Below are 24,431 nucleotides of genomic sequence, written 5' to 3'. Positions count from 1 at the left end.
GATCACAACTTCATACTGTCTTTACAACGAAAAACAATAGCAAAGGATGTCAGGGGAGAGAAAAGCCTTTTTTATACGTAATGTGTGGGACAAAAATCAGTGGCTGACCATTTAATGTCCTTACATCCCTCTTGGGGATTCACAGCTCAACAAGACTTTGAAGGTGAGTTTTTTGAGCATCAGTAATTTCTAGTAGGCATATCTTTGAGAGTGTGCTTGAGATTGCAGGTGTTATCATGGTTTGTGCCATAGGCCAGCTTTCTGATGACTAACAACAACCATAACAGCTCATTTTTACTGAGCATTTCCTGGCATCAAATAATCTTCTATTCTAGGTAAATAGGTATATATATATGTGTGTGTGTGTGTGTGTGTGTGTGTGTGTGTGTGTGTTTGTGTGTGTGTGTGTATACCTTCCAAGTAGGCAAAATATGCTAATGTAAAAAGTAAATAAATAAAAGAGTAACAAGTATATCTCCTCCCATCGCAGTCCCATGATCCCTTCCCAAGGGCAAATTTTGCTACCAGTTTCTTGAATATCTTTATAGCACTAATGCTTATATAAACAAGCATAAATAAACAGTCCACAATTTTTACACCAATGGTAGAATAATAGTCACACATTTCTTAACGAGTCTTTTCTACTTAATAGTAAATCTGAAAATTGCTCAACTTGATATACACACATAGTCTAAGGTCTTTATAACAAATAGTCAATAAATAAATAAGTTGTCTAATATACCTTTACCTGCTCCACAAACTCTAATCCTTTACTGAGTTGTCCACTGATTGTAACTTGGTGTAGATAAACACAGTCATTTGAATCATGAGAAAATTCAGCATTCTGTCTAGTGGGATGCTATTCACATCCCACTGCCTTTTCCATTACCTGAAACACAAGGAGTTTTCAAGAAAACAACAAGCTAACGTAACCTCAAGCAACTAATAAAGAGTATTGATCCCTATTGGTTTTGTTCCTGAAGATGCATGTAATTAGGTTACCTGAATTTCAAATGAGAATAGGAAGCAAGTCAGAAAAACATGTTCGAGCAACATGTGCTTAATTAGTTTACTACTGTCTCTCTCTCTCTCTCTTTTACTAACTTGAGAACAAAAAAGTTCCCTATTGATCTAATTAGAAGAATGATTGATAAATAAATATTAATTAAATAAGCTTCATAATTATAGAATGTAGTACCATTTAGAGGACCTGACTGTATAAATGAATTATCTTTTTCTACCAAACCCACTCCAGTACCAAATAAAATACTAACTATGGCAAATCAAAATATCTCCAAGGGAAATCTTTTAAGCCTTCTTCTAGAAAGAATAGCTCACAATAAGAAAGTCTGAGCATAAAACGAGTTGTCCTGGAAATTATTAAAAGTAACAAATGGAAAGGCTTCCGGGGTTGGTAAGCTCACTTCTATGCTAGAGGCAATAACAACTTGTCATCAAAGAAACAAGAGACATATAAAAGCAAAAAAAAAAAAAATGCGGATTTGCTCTGTTCTGTATTAACCTGCACCCCATTTTGAAAGCAATCTCAAATGATAACAGCTAAAACAGACATAAGAAGGATTCATTTACATTCTATGAAATCAACCTACTGCCCAGATTGCTTAAAGTAAAAAAAGAGCAGGAAAAAAATAGCATGGAATCTGTTTTGATATGACTGCAGAGCTTCTGATAACTAGCTAGCATCACCTAGCAAATGAAAGATTCATCTGTTTATCTTCAGTTGTTTTACTTGGAACAATGCCTTTCCCAAAATAATTATAAGGCAATTACTTGCCAGTTTTCACTTTATTGGTTACTACTTTTACTCAAAGAATAGCAATTACTACATAATTGCAGTACATGGTTATCTGAACAGTCTTAACTATGCCTACCAACCATAAATTATTCAGTCAGTATAATTCTAATTATGTATGCTAAAGAGTATAAATGTGTAATGACTACGTAGTTACACATTAATAAGTCCCACTTTATTTTTCAGAACCTAGTGGTAAAATGCCATTGGATCTGTTTCCATGTGGTAACCTGTGGAGTCACGCTTGTTGTTCTGCTCAGCTTTCCGGAAGCCAGTGGACTACAATATATGTTCAGCATTGCCCACCCATTTTCAATTCATCCAAGTACATTCATTAAGGCACAGAGAAAACAAAAACTGAAAAGTAAATTTTTTTTCTAACCCTCCTTTCTAGCTTGTGTCCGTTCCAGTGGAACATCAGCAATTGTGGCTTAGATTCAAGAATTGCAGGTGCAGAAGCTTGACCGTGCCACCAGAGCCTTACCTTCACCTAGCCATTGCATGCAAAATGCCTGGATTCAAAAGCATGGAAGTGGCTTGAATTTGGTTTAGACCGTGATTCTGTTGTTTATGTTTTTAGGATATTATTTTTGTTCCAAAAGTGACCATAGGAAATCAAATGTCTGAGAACAAAGGGCTTAAGAATGCAATCCTCTAATAAACATAAAAAAGTCCCTCTAACTATAAAACTAAATTTCACAAAAAAATCAAAGCTGAATAAAATAAATGTCACCACCAAACTAAATAAAGCCCATCAACCTGCATTACACCTGAACTACTACCCAAAATTTGAGAGCAACAGATAGAACATTTATCATAATAGCAGTACAAATAGTTTCAGGGAATGTATGCCAGGAAAGAGTTTCAAAGAGGCAGAAGACAAGGGAAAAGACAGTGGCTGTCCCAGCAGTAACTGATGAGCTCTGGGAGGAGTCACACTGGAGATAAAGATCCTGACATGCATATGTGAGATGAGAATGAAATGAGAGTAGGCGATTTAGCAACAACTTCCTACACTCTGGCACCCACCCTCTCCAGAGAGAATTGTTCTCCCTGAAAACTCCCTCCTTTCTAGTTTGACTATGATGTTCCTGGAGCAGAGAGCATTTTAACTTACACATATTCATATCCTAGGGGAGAGCCTGTCACAAAGGAACAGGAAGAGGCAGGTGCAGAGAGCACCTGTTCCTGGTCGAGAGCTTCAGTCACTAAGATGGGGCCACTATACCAGAAGGACAGTGATGAGATAAATCAGATAAAATATTGGTTCTTGCCTCCCTGAAAACTGGCCTTGAGATCTGGATTCACTTTAGCATACAAAAAAAAAACCTCTTTAAAAAAATGAGACAGAGTCCCCCTCTGTCATTCTGTCAGCCAGACTGGAATGCAGTATCACAATCTTGGCTCACTGCAGCCTCTGCCTCCCGTGGTCAAGTGACTCTCATACCTCAGCCTCCAGAGTAACTGGGATTACAGGTGCTCACCTTCATGTCTATCTAATTTTTGTATTTCTAGTAGAGATTAGGTTTCACTAGGTTGGACAGGCTGGTCTCGAACTCCTGATTCAAGTGATCCATCCATCTCGCCCACCTGAAGATCTGGGAATACAGGTGTGAGCCACTGCACCTAGTATATAAAACCATGTTTTTAATGAACAAATGAGTGACCAAAAGAGTGGCTCTATAGACCTTTTCAGTGGAGGAACAATGTAAAATAAATAGCAATAAGGAAAGAGAAATGACTTCCAAAGTAGTTGATCCTATGTGCCAATCACTTTACACACACCATCTTCTTAAATCATTGCAAGAACTCTGTGTGGTGTGTATTTTTATTCTCATTTAACTGATAAGAAAGCTGAGGTTGGGACTGAGAAAATCATTTGCCTGCTATCATACCCCTAGTCAGTGGCAGGGCTTGGGTTTGCGCTCAAGTGTGTCAGACTGTATTGCCTATGCTCTTTCAATTATGACAACCACATCCAATAACATCTAAACTAACCTTTAAAGAGTACTTACTAGGTGCCAGGTGCTTTTCACACATCATTTTCTTCAATCAACTTAAATAATCCTTCAAAATAATTATCAATAATTGTATTATTATTCCCAGTTCACAGATGAGGAAACTTAGAACCTCAAGGTAGTGATCGTTCTTGCATAAGTCCTAAAGCTGAGATTCCAACCCAGAGCTAATAGCAAAGGCTCTGTCATGAATCACCACTCTCTACCACTCTTAATACCAGAGATCCAACTGGAAGAGGCGATTTGCTGCCCGAATGGAGTTTATATCTAGAGGAGGATCTATGGCTTTCCCAGGGGAATTCATTACTGAATTATATTCAAATAGTAATTGAACATATCTTCCTCTCCATGTCTGCATCACCCATCTTCTGTTTTCCCTCTGGCTATGCTAGGGATTCAGCTCCATATACCATGGCAACCTGGATATCAACTTTGCCTACTGGGCCCTGAAATTCTTGGGGTCTAAAAGGGTAATTCTCATTTCTGTGCCTATGGGGCCATGTACAGAACCTAGATGAGAAAAGTTGCTCTATTAGTTTGAAGAGATAAATGAATGAATGAGTGATTGGATGAATAAATGAACAAGCATGGAATTCTAGATTGGAAGGCACTTTAGAGAAAATTGATTATAGTTATCACATTTTACAGAATTATTTTCTTGGATTTGGAGAAATGTGAAGTGACTTGTCCAGAAACAATTGCTAGATAAATATATTACACACACACACACACACACACACCACCACCACCACCACCAGCTTCATAACAACAAAGTAAAATATATAAAATGCGACTCTCTTGGGACTAGACTTTACATAGATTTTGAATATTTTATGGGCTTTTTTAGCTACATAGGCCACAGATTGTGATGAGAACACACCCTAATTTGGCAAGTGTTTTGTATCCATAATGAGATTTCTAAATGTTATCTGTTTTTAGTACATAAAGATATCCTGAGTAAAATATTTAACATAATTGTGGCACTTGTCATGCAGTCTTTTCTCCTACTATACCCCCGAAGGATTGCATAGCCTGAGGTGGTAGTTAGCAATGAAGGGGTTCTGTATACTTGTATATTTTCATGTATGGATTTATTTTTGAAACACATAGTTTATGCCTCAGTAGTGAGGATTTCCTGAAATCATGGGGAGACATAATACATCTGAACTGTTGCCATACAACTTATCACTCAAACCAGGACCAGGACACATTTGGGAGTGGAAGGAGATGTTATAAAATAGACAATTTTCCATAAGAAGACCTAGAACCAGAAATGCCATTTGACCCAGCAATTCAGCAATTCCATTACTGTGTATATGCCCAAATGATTATAAATGTTATATACCCAAAGGGTTATAAATCATTCTACTATAAAGACACATCCACACATGTTTATTGCAGCACTGTTTACAATACCAAAGACTTGGAACCAAACCAAATGCCTACCAATGATAGACTGGATAAAGAAAATGTGGCACATATATACCATGGAATACTATGCAACCATAAAAAAGGATGCGTTCATGTCCTTTGCAGGGACATGTATGAAGCTGGAAATCATCATTCTCAATAATTCTCAGCAAGCTAACACAGGAACAGAAAACCAAACACTGCATGTCCTCACTCATAAGTGGGAGTTGAACAATGAGAACACATGGACACAGGGAGGGGAACATCACACACCAAGGCCTGTCAGGGAGTAAGGGGCTAGCAGAGGGATAGCATTAGGAAAATTCCTAATGTAGATGATGGGTTGATGGGTGCAGCAAACATCATGACATGTGTATACCTATGTAACAAACCTGCACGTTCTGCACATGTATCCCAGAAATAAGAAAAAAAACCAAGATAGATGGTCACCATTTTTATCTGTACACATTTACACAGGGATGCTAACGAGGTTTTCACTGGAGGTAAAGAACATGGTCCCAAAAATCAATGGGGAAGACATTATGGGTATGGGCCATGCAGGACAGAAGTTTTGTGATTTGTCACCTTTGAGGAATTTGAGAATCAGATTAAAATCACAGATCTTCTCTACCAGACAATGCACATACACACAAGGCTTCGCACAAGTTTTCAGAGGGCCCCATCCATAGACTTCAAGACTCTAGAATAAGACCCTTAGACAAAGAATCCTGATTCTATAGCAGGGTTTTTAGCCGTGGCCCTATTGACATTTGAGGCCAAACAATTATTTGTCATTGGAGGTTATACAGTGCAAGATAACATGTTTAGCAGCATCCCTGGCTTCTGCCCACTAGTTGCTAATAGCACCCCATCTCCAGTTATGACAACCAAAAATGTCTCCAGGTACTGCCATATGTTGGAGGGGCCATATTGCCCCAATTGAAATCACTGTTCTAGAGATAGAAGCATGAAAATTGCATGTAAGAGATACAAAGCAGATACAACTTACTGTGACACAACCCACTGCAAACTTCTTATTCGTGTAATAAGAAGCAATGGCAGTGCAATGTAAAAATCCCCAAAACTCCCCTTTTAATCTGTCTATGACTTCAATTTGTGACTGATATGCCCATTCTCTTCACAAAAAAGGGTTAATGATGATCTACCTAGGACAATTTGGCTCCATTGAAGAGTTCCTACCACTTCATGCCACTATCTGACAGGTGTTGAGTGGAAATGATTCTACAAAAAAACATTCTGAAGTGTTTATAATGAAGAGAACCTGTACCTTAAACTGTGAGAAACATTCTGGGAGGGTGTTCCATTTATAACCAGTCCTATAGAGACAGGCCATAGTAGGCACCTGGAGAAATGTAATTTCCAATGCAGTGAGTATTTATCGGGTATGACTGCATTGACAGTCTTTTCTCATTTGTAAAATAAGGGAGTGGCCACTTTCTGAACCTTCTGAGCCTCAGTGTCCTCTGTGTACTGAGAGTAGGCAGCTAGACAGCAAGTCCCAAGTGTGGGACTGCAGATTAGTACTTGATAAACTGCATAAGATGCCTGCTATGGTCAGAGAGTTTGTATCTCCCCTACACTAATATGGGGAAATCCTGGCCCTGAAGGCAATGGAACTGAGAGGTAGTGCCTCTGGGAGGCAGAGCTCTTATGAATGAGATTAGTGACCTTATAAGAGAGGCCCAAAATAACTCATTTGTTCCATCTGAGGGTGCAGTGAGAAGACAGCCCTCTATGAACAAGTAGGTACTCACCAAACACCAAATCTCCTGGCACCTTGAGCTTGGACTTCCCATCATCCCAAATTGTGAGAAATAAATTTCTGTGGGTTAGTACCACCAGTTTGTGGCACTGTGGTTTGGTAGCCTGAAAGGACTGAGACAGTACTTTTGTGGAATTTACTAACAGGGCCAATGGGGAAGAGGAGCAGACACTTAGAGTACCATCTGCACCAGGATCTTACCTTTACAAAAGGCCTCAAATGTTAACTGCACTATCACCAACTGAAACTGCATATACATCCTTTTATTTTGAACATATATTAAAACAATGAATTCAGTAAATGTAGGCATATTAAAAGTCAGTTTTGTCTACCCTGTTGGTGGCATATTTTTTCAATTTCATTATGACAATAGCTTTAAAAAATGACAATAGCTTAAACCTCTCACCACCTTTGTGTTTCTGCAAATGCCTATGCTTAACCCCTATAAATTTCATTTTGGTTGGTCTTCGATTGGGCCTAACCCTCTGTATTTTAAATTGCAGTCTAGGTGGTCAGGCACAGTGGCTCACGCCTTTAATCCCAGCACTTTAGGAGGCCAAGGCCGGAGGATCACTTAATGTCAGGAATTTGAGGCCAGCCTGGACAACACAGTGAGAATTTGTCTCTACAAAAACAAAAACAAAAAGTAGCCAGCTGTGGTGCCATATGCCTGTAGTCCCAGCTACTCTGGAGGCTGAGGCAAGAGGAAAACTTGAATTTAAGAGTTCGAGGCTGCAGCGAACTATGATTGCACCACTGTGCTCCAGCCTGGGTGGCAGAGAGAGACCCTATCTCTAAAGAAATAAATTAATTAATTAAAATAAATTAATTAAAAGCATTCCATGTGATTCTGAGCAGGTAAGCAGGTGTCCTTGGAACACTTTAACAAGCAGAGCTTTGGCTAAAAAGAAAAGAAAGAAAAAGATACCTTTCCTAGAATGTTAGAAAAAGGGAAACAGAGAATTGTGGATACTTGAAAAGTTAAAGCTATTAACATTTGCCTTCACCTCTTTCTCCACGTAGCAAACTCCTGCCTATTCTTTGAGGAATATCTGCCCAGCTCAAATATTACGTCCTCTGTGAAAGCCTTTAGACAGTCTTCTATATGTCAGTTATTGCACTATCCACTGAACTGTGAGTTTCTGGAGAGAGCATACCTTGGTTACATCTAATTTATCTCTGTCTTCCCAGACTCTACTACAGTGCCTGGCACCAGGCATATTCAGTATCTTTGACGGCTAGAATGTTTTATTTTATACCCTTTTTCCCTGGCACAGTTCATCCCAGAAGACTCGAAATTTCAGGAAAAGGTCATAGATTCTGATACTGCATCACCGAAGATTACATTCTGGCACAACACCTGAGATGAGAAGGAGTTGCTCTTGAGCTATAGAAAGGTAAGGGTCTCACCCCTACCTGCCTTGGTTTCCATCTCCACCCACCAGGATGCAGTGGCTATATGTGGCGCACTAGATTTCCTCCCTTTTCAACTCTTTAGCTGAATGCCATTAAGCAGGGAACACCCTGAAAAATCATAGATGACTGGTAACCTTGTGATATACCTTTTCCCCCCCTTACATGGGCAAAGATGGAGTTAGTATTTCCAACCCAACAATTAAATTAATGCAAAGGATGAAAATCTAGTTATCTTACAATTCCTATAATTTATTTCACAAAATCAGCTTTATCATAGTTTCACTGGTATTGATTGGGTTGATTTACATAGGATATTTACAATACCAGTTCTATTATTACTTCTAATAATGACAACAGCTGGACTTCATTGTGTTTAATATGTGCCAGGGATTATACTAATTTGAATGCCTTATCTCATTTAATCTCAGTAACTCTGAGTTGATGTGATTCCAAGAACTTCTGTACTTTTAAATCTATCTTACAGGTGAGAAAATCAAGGCTAAGTGTTTAACTAAGTAGCCCAACATCATAAATGGGAGAGCCAGAAACTGAACACATGGCCATTGGATATAGAGTTCTTAATTACTACTCTATATGGAGCTGTCAATTTCAATCTTCAATTCAAAGCATTAAGAGATATTTTGAACTAGTAGAAGTCTCTAAGATTCATGTGGATATCCAGGGAGCAAGGAGAACCTTGAATCTGAAGCTTCTGCTTATGGCCAGGGTTTGATCATTTCATCTAAACAGTAGAAACCCACAGAGAGCATGAAATAATTTCTACCCAACTCAGAAGAATGCAATTTCACTTTCTCTACTTTCCCCAATTGAGCATATCTTTTCTTTGACTTTGTTCACAAACTTTATTAGGTTGTGAGTCTAATCTCATAAGACAACTATCCCTATTCTAACAAAGAAAAAGCAAGCTGGGCAATGGTAACCTGTAAGAGAAACTCATCTCCTAATCCAAGGGTCCTTTTCCTTAGGTTCAAAGGGCAGAGAGATACTCAAAGTACAGTAAACTTCTAGGTGGTAATGTTTCCATGAAATAGAAAAGCCACTGAGAGCTTAAATCAAATGCCAAAGGCTCTTACCTGATTTCTTTGATCTGCGTTATTAAATATGCAAGAAATGTGACTGTGTGCCTTATTAATAAAATAAAGAAAAGAAAATGAAGACCGAGAGGAGAAGAGAAAAGAAGGGAAGGAAATGGAGAGAAAGGCATGAAAAGGGAGAAAGGAAGGGGAAACCAGGGAGGGGAGCTCATTGTCTTCTAGTTTGATTTCAACATTAAGTGTTGAGGAGAAAGTATGTTGTCCTTTCCCAGCCTTTATCCCCTCAGGTAGAAAGAGAAATAAAGGAAGTAAATTTACATTTCAATTCTATCTCCAGTGATTTGACAAGGATTAAGCTAAATGAATCCCCCTTTGCAAAGAAAGCAGCCTAAGTAAACAAAAACTCCTGGGATGCAGACAAACATATATTGGGAACTAGAGCCCTTCTTCCAATGGGTAGTAAACCTAGCACTGACATTCAAATGAAAATTCTGAAACTGACCTTTCAGACTATTTCTGAATGGTTGTCCCACTAGCCTTTTTTTTCTCCTTACGCAATGAAATTTAGATGGGTTTCATGAAAAAAGTGAAGACCATTTGTTACAATGCAAATATACAAAGAAGATTCAAGGCTCGTTTGAATGAGTGGTTTTTCCAGACAGCATATACTTATATGTGTACACGAACACATACTTACTCAGAGAAAAAGCATACGCCTTAAAATTTCATGAGTTGTATATTCAGGGAGATTTTTTTCAAACTTCTAATATGAGACACAAAGGTATAAAAGCTAAAATATGGACAGTGTAAAATACAAATAGCCAAGGTATTTGTATATTTCATTGAGTAAGACTGTCATAGCTTCTAACCATGTTATGTGGGTGTTATAAGCATAAAACAAGGCCCTGGCTTAAAAATTTTGTAATCTTCTGCTGGGCGCGGTGGCTCACGCCTGTAATCCCAGCACTTTGGGAGGCCGGGGCAGATGGATCACGAGGTCAAGAGATGGAGACCATCTTGGTCAACATGGTGAAACCCCGTCTCTAAAAAAAAAAAAAAAAAAAATTAGCTGGGCATGGTGGTGCATGCCTGTAATCCCAGCTACTCAGGAGGCTGAGGCAGGAGAATTGCCTGAACCCAGGAGGCAGAGGTTGCGGTGAGCCGAGATCGCACCATTGCACTCCAGCCTGGGTAAAAAGAGCTAAACTCCGTCTCAAAAAGAAAAAAAAATAAATGTATAAACTTCTTAGGGATAAGACAATCACATATGAAACAAGAGTGCAATAAACTCAGTAGAATTCAGAACTTAATTGTGTTCTACAAGTTACAGAGAAAGGAGGTCAAGAAGGGCTAAAATTTCTCCTTTTATGTCTCAGAAGCTACACAGATATTTCTCCCAAATGGGTTGACCTTACTAGACTTAAAGTGATTTACAAAGCAGATACAACTTACTGTGACGCAACCCACTGCAAACTTCTTATTAGTATAATAATAAGAAGCAGCAGCAATGGCAGTGCAATGTAAAAATCCCCAAAACTCCCCTTTTAATCTGTCTATGACTTTAATTTATGACTGATATAGCCATTCTCTTCACAAAAAAAGGGTTAATGACGATCTACTTAGGTCAATTTGGCTCCATTGAAGAGTTCCTACCACTTATGCCACTATCTGACAGGTGTTGAGTGGAAATGATTCTACAAAAAAACATTCTGAAGAGGATGATGGAGAATTTTTATAGCAAGAATAGAGCAAAAAGGACATTCTGGGCAAGGGGAATTGCTAGAACAAAAGAAAAAGGGAGCTAGAAATCAGCCTGCTGTCTTCCTAATACTTCCCTGAGAACACCTTGAACAAATGTGGAAGGAAAGAAAGGGAGAAGCAGAGTGGAGATTGGTGATGAAGTATCGACAGTCAGAAACTATCTGTAAGATGGTAGACTAACAAAAGAAAAGGAAAAGAAATGATAGGTAGGAGGAGGTGTGAGTTTGAGAACTATGAGTGGATAGATATTGGATTTTCTCCCTGCCTGCCATTTTACAGAAGTAAACCAAGACCCACAGAGGTGAAAGACACTCTATGCCAGGCATGGTCTTCAGGCTAGTCTACCGCGTTCCTACTACCTGTCTCTGTCTCTTCCTGATGGGTGGTACTCGCCCAGAAGTTTCACCTTTCCTAACACCAAAATTTAGTTTGAGAGTTCAGAGATTTGATATCCCTCAAATTTGAATAGCTATCTTCTGAATATTCCTTCTGAAACTCTCTGAATTTAAAAGCAAGAAGATAAATTTTAAGATTTATTCCTTTTTGATGGTGTTCATATTTTTGTTTTAATCTGCAAAGTTAAGGCCATATGGAGAGCAGCTAACTTGATAACTACATCTCAAAAAAAAAAACCATGTTTGATATTGCTGTCATCTGAAAATGCCTATCTATAGAATGACTGGAGGGCAAGCAATAAACATGGCAGTAGTAGGTCTATTTCCCAACCCAGAATGTTCTAGATGTGTGAATTTGGGTAACTTATTTCATCTCTATAAAATTCAGTTCCTCCATCTGTAAAATTAGCTTGATAAAATCACCCACCTCCTGGGGATGCTGTGAAGACCAAATAAGACAAGGTATTTAAAGTACTTAGTAAAGGGCCTAACACATGTCAAGTTCTCCATAAATGTTACCTATTATTAGCTATAATACTATCAAATAAATGTTACCTATTATTAACGATTCTTAAAATACATGACACTCTAAAAGAAAATTTGATAGTTAAACTCTAGAATAGCAGAGTCTGTACCGATTTGTATATCTCATATGAAATTCACTTAGCAACTGACTTTGCTTTCTAGTTAACACATGAAGTTTATTTTTATATTAACAAATAGATAGACTGAACACATGCTTCAGACCTAGCAAAGCAGGAATCCTCATAAATGACATATCACTTATTCAATGAATGTATTCAGAATTTTGTAATCGGAATGTTTAGAATTAAGATATCTTAATTTTGACATACATTAAAGCTCTGATTTACACTTTATTATTGTTTTCATGTGTGCTTCTATATGCAAGATAATAATTGCTGATTTTAGAGGCTCTAAGGATCTTAGGCTGTACATAGGTAGAGGCTCTAAGGATCTTAGGTTGAGCATAGTGTTGGAAGGGCCTAGGGGTGAAGCCCAGGGGTATTATGAAGTTGTTGAAAATGTATACAAATCTTGGATTCTTGAAAATCATTTTGGGAAAAGGTTTACAGATTCTCAAACGAGTCCATGGCAATAAAAGCTTAAAATATCTATTGAACACTATAAATAAATGATTGATGAAATCAACATGATACACATATATAACAAACTTACCAGTAACAGTTCTTATAATTGGGTAGATATATATATATTGAATTGAACAAAAACCTATGAAATATTAAGTGATAAAAACAAATTACAGAATTTTTTTAGAGTTGTAAAATTATGTTTATGGTACATATTTTTATATATCCTTAATACCAGTATTTCTAAGCAGACATATCATTTCTCAATTATAAGTTGATTTCCCCCCACAGTTTAATATTTATGAAATCAGAATTCACCTTATAATCAAAATACGCATCTAGGGAAGTGTTTCTTTGTTCTCTCCTCAAAAAACTCTTATTGTTATATAAATCTGGTAATTGCAGGTGAGTTCAAATAAAAAAGATGTATACATGTCAGCAAACATCAATTTTGTGACTTAAAAAAAAACCACCAAAGTTGATAAGTTTTAAGCCCCTTTTTTAGATTCCATGTTATATTCAAATAAAGTTGGTCTCAGAATGTTTATCTTCCTATAGAAATTCATTATTTGCATATCACTCGGTATAATTAAATGCTAGTTCCTTAAACCTAGGAAAGTTCCTTATTTTTAAAGCAGCACTACCAACAAATGTTGGAAGTAGCGCTTTCTGTTACCTTTCAAATAACTTCACATGGACAGAAACATGATAATATGTATGCTATTATAGAGTTCTTATAATATGTGAGGAACTGGCCTAAGCACTTTATATACGTAATCTTAATTTTTACAATAATGACATAAGATGCATTTAGTATATTAAGCTCAATTTATAACTAAAAATAATGAGGCTTGAAGATTAAAAATTAGGCTGAGTCTACAGCTGGTTTAAAGCAATGGTAGGAATCTGATCCATCTCTGCCACCTCAGAGATCATCTTTAACCACTATACTGCTTCTCTTTCACTTCTTCTAGCTCCATCCTTTTCACTAGAGAAATAGTACAAATGTATCTGGAAATTCATGTCTATGTTCACCTGTGATTAAGACAGAGTACTCCCCAGACAGGAGAAGAATGAGCAGTAACACAAAGGAAACCCATGTAGGGAATTTATTCTAAGGTCTTTCAAAAGGAAATGTGCTCATAAGGCCCTACTTCCACCAGAATGCACCAGTGTCTGGGTAAGACCCCCTTGGGGGACAACACTATTTCCAAGGGTTCCTACAAGTTTGGCAGCAGCAGGTGGCAAACGTCAGCCCTGGTCTACATCTAATTAAAATTTTGTCACGTCTGCTTCTGTTTAGATTTCCAAGGTCTGTGCAGCTTAAAAGGCATGTTACCTTCTTAGAAGCTGAATGGAATGAACAAAATCAAATTAAATGTGATTTACCAGTTGATTCAGGCTTGTTGGCTTCAGAAGTGTGTTGGTATCAGCAGAGCTGAAGACATTCAGAGAGGTTAAAAATAAATGGTTGAAAAAATGAGTCTCAAAACCCATTAGTGCCAACTCAGATTATTTGTTTTCATTAATCATTTCAATGTTCGGATTTCACATGTTAAAATAATTCAAAACTAATTTTGTACCACCTTTTGATCCGAAGTCATAGCAAGGGGCTGCCACTGAAGCACGTGAAAAATTAAGTGTCTCCATTTCTTCAGGAACAGGGCACAACCAAACTGCTCCATCGTAAATTTTACCATCCACAATTCAGTGTTCTCTAGGGACCATGTTCAATTTGCTAGATTCTGCAACCACAGAAACCAGAGAACAAATAGTTCCAGGTCAGACAAGCTGGAATAGAAGCCTTTTCCAAGTAGCACCAGTTTTGGGGGAGAGAACAAGAAAATGTGTGTCACCAGTGTTTGGGGTGAGAGGAGTATTAGTTGACACCATTTATTCTCTTGCATTCATTCAGCTATCACTCTCTGCCAGTACCTCTCCACTTCTTTTTCAATATGAACCTCACAGTTTCCTATCGCCTGCAGTTTCTTCATATGTCTGCCCTTACTACCTTCTTTTATCCTTGGTGCCAGTCCCCAAGTCTAGAGAATCAACAGTCCTAGTTGTTTGCCATCGAGATTATTGCAATCCTAAGAAGTGGACATGACCATATTATGCCTCTGCTTTATTTTCTTTATTTTTTAATTGACAAGTAAAAATAGCCTATAGTGAGAGTGTACAACATGATGTTTTCATAGGCGTATACACTGTGGAATAGCTAAATCAAGCTATTTAACATACGCATGATCACATTTTTTTTGTGATAGTTAAAATCTGCTCTCTTAGCAATTTCCATATATAATATGTTGTGATTAACAGTAGTAACCATGATGAACAGTAGATCTCTTGAACTTATTTCTACTATCTCACTGAAATTTTGTGACCTTTGACTGACGTCCTTCCAATCCCCCACAACACAGCCTCTGGTAACCATCAGTCTACTCTCTGTTTATATGAGTTTGACTTTTTCACACTCCACATATAAGGGAGATCCTGTAGTTTTTGTCTTTATGAGTCTGGTTTACTTAACATAATGTTCTCCAGCTTCATACATGTTGTTGAAAATGACAAGATTCCTTTTTTTTTTTTTGAGATGGTGTTTTGCTCTTGTTGCCCAGGCTGGAGTGCAACGGTGCATTCTTGGCTCACTGCATCCTCAGCCTCCTCGGTTCAAGTGATTCTCCTGCCTCAGCCTCCCAAATAGCTGGGATTACAGGCATGTGCCACCACACCCTGCTATTTTTTTGTATTTTTGGTAGAAATGAGGTTTCACCATGTTGGCCAGGATGGTCTTGATCTCTTGACCTCGTGATCCACCCACCTCGGCTTCCCAAAGTGCTGGGATTACAGGTGTGAGCCACCACGCCCGGCAAGATTTCTTTCTTACTAAGGCTAATAGTATTTCATTGTATATATACAGCATAATACATTTTCTTTATTTACTCATTGATGGACACCTATGTTGGTTTTATACCTTGGCTATTGTGAATACTGCTACAATAAACATGGGAATGCAGATATCTCTTCCACTTACTGATTTCATGTCCTTTGAATATATATTAAGCAGAACTGACATTGTTGGATCACACAGTAGTTCCATTGTTACTACTTTAAGGAACCTCCATATTCTTTTCCATAATAGATGTACTTACATTTTCATGAACAGTGTGCAAAGACTTCCTTTTCTCCACACCCTCACAAACACTTATCTTTTGTCTTTTTAGCCATTCTCGCAGATATAATGTGATACTGCATTGTGGTTTTAATTGGCATTTCCCTGATGATTAGTGATATCATATGTTCTTGCTTTAAAATAGTGGCTGCCTTCTTATTACCTACGGAATCAAGTTCAAATTTGTTAGTACCTTGTACAAGATGATCAAGACACATTCACAGAATGAATAAAAAAGGGAAATATAAGGCAGAGACAGGAAACAAATGACAAAGATCAAAGGTCTTCTCCGTAAAACATTTCGAAGGGAAGTAATACATATTTCTGATTATAGGCACTCTCATCTGTTATTTACCATATACATACATCCAACTGTGCAACTCATTTTTTTTTTTTTTTTGAGACAGAGTTTCGCTGTTGTTACCCAGACTGGAGTGCAATGGCGTGATCTTGGCTCACCGCAACCTCCGCCTCCTGGGTTCAGGCAATTCTCCTGCCTCAGCCTCCTGAGTAGCTGGGATTACAGGCACGTGCCACCATGCCCAGCTAATTTTTTTTTTTTTTTTTAGAGACGGGGTTTCACCATGTTGACCAGGATGGTCTCGATCTCTTGACCTCGTGATCCACCTGCCTCGGCCTCCCAAAGTGCTGGGATTACAGGCGTGAGCCACCGCGCCCGGCCCTGTGCAACTCATTTTTAAAGCACAGTTTATTTCAGTGGTATCTAGACCTAGATTTTGAATTAAAATGCAATTTTCTTGCTTGTTGCAAATTAATTTTTCTTTACATATCTGGATTTGGGGTAAATGGAATTCAGCATGGAAAATTTATACAAGCTTCATGATACTCAGAATGCTCTAGGAAAAAAAAATGAGAGTCTCACCACAAAATAGCCACATGTGATAGAGAAGACCAATAACAATCACTGTGTAGAAATAACAGAAGAGTCAAGAGAGAGAGACAGAAAAAAGAAACTACCCCTCCAGGTCTACCTTAAAAGAGAAATATAATCTCATTAAAATATCAATTGCCTGATGCTGCAAAAAGTGTTTTCTTTTCTGGACATGCATAGAATGGTACAGAACTCAGTACCAACAGATTCTAACAGCCCAAACGGGAATGTCTATCATTAATTCTATAAGTAATGAAGTATCAATCATTAAGTGTCTTCATTTGCTGGAAATTTATTGCAGCAAAGAGGGGTAATATGGGAATAAAAACTCTGCTATTTACCAAGGAATTTGGGAAAAGTCACTAACATACAAATCAGACTTCTTTTCTGTAAAATATTAACATATCAGGATACTTTATAATTTAATATTGAAATGATTTTATAATATGTATCTCTGTCTTATGCCTTTACTGCTCCAGGGCAGAGTTCACAAAAATGAGATAATATTTATTTTTCTTCTTATATGAAAAATAACCAAGCCTTGTGTTTGCAGTTCTGGACTCCCTGCCCTGGAAAGTAATTAATTTTTTTTATGAGGTTTGAAACCTAAAAACAGGCATTACCAGGGCAGGGTGTGGTGGCTCACACCTGTAATCCCAGCACTTTGGGAGGCTGAAGCGGACAGATCACCTGAGGTCAGAAGTTCAAGACCAGCCTGGCCAACATCGTGAAACTTTGTCTCTACTAAAAATACAAAATATTAGCTGGATGTGGTGTCACACATCTGTAGTCTCAGCTACTGGAGACACTGAGGCAGGAAAATTGCTTGAACCCAGGAGGCGGAGGTTGCAGTGAGCCAAGATCATGCCACTGCACTCCAGCCTGGGCAATAAGAGTGAAACTCTTGTCTCAAAAAAATAAAAACCAAAAACAAACAAACAATCAAAACAAGCATTACCACGAGAAGGTAGGGTAACTGGAGGACTGAAGCTTAAAAAAATCTCCACCACCCAGGGTTTTGTTAATGCTAGCATTTAAAAACTAAAATACCTACAGGGGCCATAACATAAATGTGTAAATTATTCTGGATAATTCCGTAGCAGGCCTGTGGGCCCAAACTGGAGAGTTCGGTCTCTGTCTTAAGGGATTCAAGTTCAAATATTTACCATAACCTTCCTAACAAAATGTTCAGAATTTGGCATTCTGCTGCCTGTTTGGAGTGTGTTGAGTCTCATCAAGAGGATAAAGCTGCCTGCCCTACAGGACGGGGTTGGCAGCTGTGTGGCTTTGTGGTTAAAGAAGGTCAAGGTGCTAATCATGTAGGAGAGAGTTTGGGAGTCCAAGATAGGGGTTTTAGGATTCCATGGTCACAGAGAGCAGGATTTCAGGTGAACGTGATACAGTGTAATGGGGAAAGGTCGTGTCTCAAGCGGGGACAGCAGCATGAGATCCTTGGGCCAAGTCATAGGACCCCAGGGCAGTGGCTGACAAATGGGAAAGGACCAGCTCTCAGCACAGCAGGAAAACAGTGGGACCAGCACAGACTGAAAGCCTCTCTCCATCTTCTGGGCTAAGTCTTGAGGTAGTTATAGGATACAAAGAGGTGAGAAGATTTATAAAATTGCCTCATATTGGACATCTTTGCCAATCTTAGTGAATGAAGGCTTATGGTGGATTTAATTCTATTCAGAAAGAAAGAAAAGATTGTGACATCCCTACACTGTATAGCAATCTATAGCTTTCTCAGGAATGACGAAAATCATAACTGCCATTTGTCAACTGCTTGTGTGTTTCACATACATTACTACCTTTAATATTGAAAAATTCTACCTGCTAAATACCATTACTGGGTCACAGAGAAGTGAGCTTGCCCAAGGTCACGTAGCTGGCAAAGGGGTTTAGTCAGACTTCAAATCCAGGCGGTTAGAATTAGAGACCACACATGTAAATGATGCACAGCACCACCTCATGGGCTTAAATGACAATGCCTTCCTCCCAGGATAGTTTCAAGTTTCAATGTTTATGAAAGAATTAGGAGAGATGTATAAAATGTTCATTTGTTTTACTTTTAAGGTCTGCAGTCTGAGGCCCAACAGCCCAGACTAACATGATCCTAAACCATCTTCCTGTGAACCAGAGGCTCCCAAAGTGGAGAAAACAGCAGTCACAGTCCAGCTTTGAAAGCAAAAAACTGAGAAGCCCTCACCTCCACACTCGTTTTTGCCTTTCCCAGAGGATTTCTTTAGCCCCCCAAACCTACTCTCTCTTCCAACTCCTGGAAATTGTGTTTACAATAGGAGATAATGGGGCTGGTAGGTGTTAGGTCAGAATTGCTGGAGCAAGGGTCAGCCTTCTCTAAACAGGATTGTGAACTAGAATAAACAAACACAAGTCAATATTTTTTAAGCTGAAGGAGTCTATTAATTTTGAGACCTAGGAGACCTGTTAATTTTGAATCCTCTAGGAGAATTTTTTTTAGCATCTTAATTTCAGTTAAAAATTTTGAAAATAACAAAGCATGTTCTAAATTATTCAGAATACAGTATCTTTGTAAGTGACTCTGGCCATAGGAGTGAGCATGGAAAAAAGAGAAGCTATTTATTTGAGTCCCTCAAGTTCTCAAACTTGAGAAGCAGTTCAATTACTGACCAGTTCAATAGGCTGAAGTAATATGATGAGTAAGATGCGTAGCGTGTTTTAGAAAAACATTGAATTCAAAGTCAGACATTGTGGCTGGGCTATTTACCATCTGGTGACTTAAAGCAAGGCATTGCATCTCCCTAGGCCTCATTTTTAGTTCTCATCTGTAAAAATTGGGATGATGATGGTGATGATAATTACTATGATAGAGGTAATAATAATATGGCCAGCCATATCTCAAATATCAAATGTTTTCTTATATTTCAAGTGCTTTGTGGTGCTATAGACAGGTAACACTAGAAACAGAAACACATATATGTCTTGTGGGAGATGCTGAAGGTATAAGTCAGTGAACTGGTGAGCAGAACAAATGAGAGGACACAAATTGGGTGAAGGAGGTAGAAAGATAGGAAAGTTACAGGCATTGGAATGTAGATAAAGAAAAGAGTCAAAGAGTGGAAGTAAGTTCTATCCCCAGAGAAATCCAAAAAGGTTTACATGCAGAAACTAGGTTAGGCAGCAAACAGTTTCTGTGCTGCCTGTGTATACTTAGGGTATCAGAAACAAAAATAATATGGCTGGAGCCACCGGGACATGAGGTCAGTTCCTGCACCAGCTGCTGTGTAGAGAAGAGATGGCAGCTCACCTGGGGCAGATCACTGTAGGGTCGTTTTGGTCACTCTTGAACCTAATGCCTGCTCCCAGGCAGAACAGTTACCCCCAGATGAGAAAATTTGCCATCTCAAAGTAGAAGCCTCCCGCTTCGATGTGGGCCTAGAAAGGGACAGCTGTCAGCACACTCAGTACACTCCCAAGAAATCTCAGTCTCAGCCTTTCCACTTACTGTTTCCTCTGCCTGCAAACCTCTTCCTTCAGCTTCTCATGAGTCTGGCTTCTTCCCACCTAGAGGCTGTCCTAACATCCTTCCCTGAAGCCAACCTCCTCTACCATTCCCATTATATCACTGGTTTATTTCCTCCATAGTATACACTACCAACTGAGAGTATGTCTTTGTTTTGCATTTACTTCTTTAAAGTCAGCCTCTCCTACAAAACTGTGTTGTCCAATACAGCAGCAATTAGTCCCATGAGACTATTTACAGTTAAATATATTGAAGTCAAATAATTCTATCCACTATCTACAGCTAAAGTGCTCAGTGGCCACATGGGGCTAGAGGGTACTACATTGAACAGCAAATCATTTCCTAATGTAATCTAATTACATTAGAACATTTCCATCATCAAAGAAACGTCTGCTGGAAGAATAAAACTAGACCCCTATCTATCACCATATACAAAAATAAAAGTCAAAATGATTAAAGACTTAAATCTATGACCCCAAACTATGAAACTACTACCAAAAAAAACTGTGGAAAATATCCAGGACTTTGGTCTAGGCAAAGATTTCTTGAGTGTAGGCACAAGCATAAGAAACCAATACCAATATGGACAAATGGGATCACATCAAGTGAAAAAGCTTCTGCACAGCAAAGGATTCAATCAACAAAGTGAAGAGACAACTCAGAGAATGGGAGAAAATATCTGCAAACTACTTATCTGACAAGGGATTAAGAATCCCTTGAATGTATAAGGAGCCCAATAACGTATCTCAGAATGTATAAAAAGCTCAAATAACTCTATAGGGAAAAGTCTAATAATCCAATAAAAAATGATCAAAAGATTTGAGTAGACATTTCTCAAAAGAAGATATACAAATGGCAAACAGACATAGGAAAAGGTGCTCAACATCACTGATCATCTTATAAACGCAAATCAAAACTACAATGAGATATTATCTCACTCCAGTTCAAATAGCTTATACTCAAAGGACAGGCAATAACAAATACTGTTGGTGGGAATGGAAATGGCACAACCACTTTGGAGAATACTTTGGAGGCTCCTGAAAAAACTAAAAATTGAGCTACCATATGATCCAGCAATCTCACTGCTGGGTATATACCCAAAAGAAAGGAAATCAGTATATCAAAGAGGTATCTGTACTCCCATGTTTATTGCAGCAAGGTTTTCAATAGCTAAGTTTTGAAAGCAACCTAGGTGTCCATCACCAGCTAAATGGATAAAGAAAATGTGGTACATAGACACAATGGAGTAATATTCAACCGTAAAAATAATGAGACCTAGTAATTTGCAGCAACATGGATAAAACCGGAGATCATTTCGTTAAGTGAAGTAAAGCCAGGCACAGAAAGGCAAACACTGCACATTCCCACTTATTTGTAGGATCTAAAATCAAAACAATTGAACTCATGAACACAGAGAGTAGAAGGATAGTTACCAGAGGCTAGGAAGGGTGGTGAGGGACTTGGGGGGAGGTGCAGGTGGTTAACAGGTACAAAAAAATAACAGGAAGAATGAATACAATCTATTATTTGATAGAGTGACTCCAGTCAATAATAACTTAATGGTCCATTTAAAAATAACTTAACGAGTATAATCGGATTGTTTGTAACTCACAAGAGAAACGCTTGAAGGCATGAATACCCAATTCCCCGTGATGTACTTATTTCACATTGCATGCCTGTATCAAAGCATCTCATGTACCTCTTAAATATATACCTACTATGTATCCAAATAAATTAAAATTTAATTTTTTTTTTTTTTTGAGATGGAGTTTCGCTCTTGTTACCCAGGCTGCAGTGCAATGGCGTGATCTCGGCTCACCGCAGCCTCTGCCTCCTGGGTTCAGGCAATTCTTCTGCCTCAGCCTCCTGAGTAGCTGGGATTACAGGCACGTGCCACCATGCCCAGCTAATTTTTTGCATTTTTAGTAGAGACGGGGTTTCACCATGTTGACCAGGATGGTCTCGATCTCTTGACCTCGTGATCCATCCGCCTCGGCCTCCCAAAATGCTGGGATTACAGGCTTGAGCCACCGCGCCAGGCCATAAAAATCAAAAATTTTTTAATAAAAAAAAAGTCTGTGGGACAGCACTAATCTAGAATTTATGTTCCTAACAGCAAGACTTCCCTATCTTCTTCACTGCTGTATTCCCATTCTCTGAGAAAGTGCATGGCATCGATAGGTACTTAGTAAATATCTTCTGAATGAATGGACGAGAGGAATAAAAACCCAAAAATTACATTCATCATGGATAAGAATAAAAGATAAATAATATAGTTGAGAAAAACAAACTTACAGACTAAAAGTACCCAGGAATTCTGAATATCTAATATGCAGGCAGGCTATAAACTTGATGTGTAACACATGTGTTATTTTCCTCTTTCTGCTAACTAAACTTTTTAACATAATAAAACAGTCCCATATTTCAGATATTCCCAGAAGATCTCTGAAAAGGTGAAAGCAATAAGTGCTACTAAAAAACTTTCATGAAACGGCTTACAAAAGAGACTGTAACTAACTCGCTGATCCTACTATTACACAAATGTGCTCTGTTCATGAATGGGTGACAAAGAATGAGAAAGCAAGATTTTTATTTCCTGTGGGGCTAAGCATACTCAGTTTGTTCATTTAATAAATATATGAGCACCTGATACAGGAAACTGAAAGTGCCTTGATCTCCCAAATCCAAACTCTATGTCCTGCTATGGCTGAGAAAATATGAGCCAGAGTTGCAGCGTTCCTCTCTTGTAATACATTGAATCAACCAGTTGGTAACTGGTAAACTCATGCAAACAGTTCTGCATTTTGAAATCAAAAACCAACAACTGAATACTCGTTTGAAGATGGTTTTTGCTTGTAATAAAATTAATCCGCTTTGTCTAGCACAGAAACCTGTTTATTGCAGATGTTCAGATCTTGATTCAGAAAATATTGTGAATCGGAGAGTTTTTCTCCATGGGATGGGCTAAGGTCAGGCATGAGGAGAGCACCATTTTAGATCCATTGCCTAATCTCTGTGAGAACTACCCCTCATGTGTATGTCTGATTTGGAAAACACTGTTTGTCCCCAAGTGAGCAAAGTGAGATGGCATCTTATTATCTTTCTACCATCCCATACAGAAGGAAAGAAGGGTGCTGCCTGATCCTGTCAGTTATTCACAGAAGCCATTTAGTCATGTTGTTACAGAAACTTGGTGTCTTAGGCAGCTCAGCCTGCTGTAACAAAATGTCATACACTGGTGGCTAAACAACAAAAATTATAACTCAGTTTTGGAAGGCTGGGAAGTCCAAGATTAAAGTGCTATCGTATTCAATTATTCCTCCTCCTCCTCCTCCTCCTCTTGTTCTTCTTCTTCTTCTCCTCCTCCTCCTCCTTTTTCTTTCTCTTCCTCCTCTTCTTCTTCTTCCTCCTCCTCCTCTTCTTCTTCATCTTCCTCCTCCTCCTCTTCTTTTTTTTGAGAGGGAGTCTCACTCTATTGCCTAGGCTGGAGTGGAATGGCAAGACTAAGCTCACTGCAACCTCCCCATCCCGGGTTCAAGTGATTCTCCCACCTCAGCCTCCATAGTAGCTGGGGGATTACAGACACACATCACCATGCCCGGCTCATTTTTGTATTTTTAGTAGAGATGGGGTTTCACCATGTTGGTCAGGCTGGTCTCGAACTCCTGACCTCAGATGATCCACCTGCCTTGGCCTCCCAAAGTGCTGGGGGATTACAGGCATGAGCCACCACACCCAGCCCAGATTCAGTTTTTAATGAGGGCTCACTTCCTGGCTTGCAGACAGCCACCTTTTTGCTGTGTCCTCACAGGGTAGAGAGAGAAGTTCTGGTGTCTTTTCTTATAAGGGCACTAACCCCACCCTTATGACATTGTCTAAACATAACTATCCCCCAAAGGCCCTACCTCTTAAGACTATCATATTAGGGGTTAAAACTTCAACATATGAATTATGAGGGGACACAAATGCCTCTTCCATAACACTTGGACACACTCAGACACGGCTTTATCACCAGAGCTGTCTTATCCAGCTCCCATGGTTCTCCACAAGCTCACCCTCTCCAACTCTGCCTCTCAGATCATGATTTTTAAGCATGACCACAGGA

General features: G+C 38.7%; 1 protein-coding gene and 1 long non-coding RNA gene across 4 annotated transcripts in view; both read right to left on the bottom strand.

Moving 5' to 3' along the window:
* Positions 1 to 11,549, bottom strand: part of LOC144580964 (uncharacterized) — a 61,109-nt gene extending 49,560 nt beyond the window's left edge. Inside the window, exon 1 of the long non-coding RNA XR_013531363.1 lies at positions 749 to 11,549. This is a non-coding gene — a long non-coding RNA (uncharacterized LOC144580964). The remainder of the gene's footprint in view (positions 1 to 748) is intronic.
* The window catches only part of KCTD16 (potassium channel tetramerization domain containing 16), a 275,415-nt gene that overhangs the window by 120,372 nt on the left and 130,612 nt on the right, over positions 1 to 24,431 (bottom strand). The gene's annotated exons all lie outside the window — the stretch shown is intronic.

This window comes from Callithrix jacchus, chromosome 2 (genome assembly GCF_049354715.1).
Source record: "Callithrix jacchus isolate 240 chromosome 2, calJac240_pri, whole genome shotgun sequence".
NCBI classification, from domain to species: Eukaryota; Metazoa; Chordata; class Mammalia; order Primates; family Cebidae; genus Callithrix; species Callithrix jacchus.
This window is presented reverse-complemented; position numbering and strand designations above follow the sequence as displayed.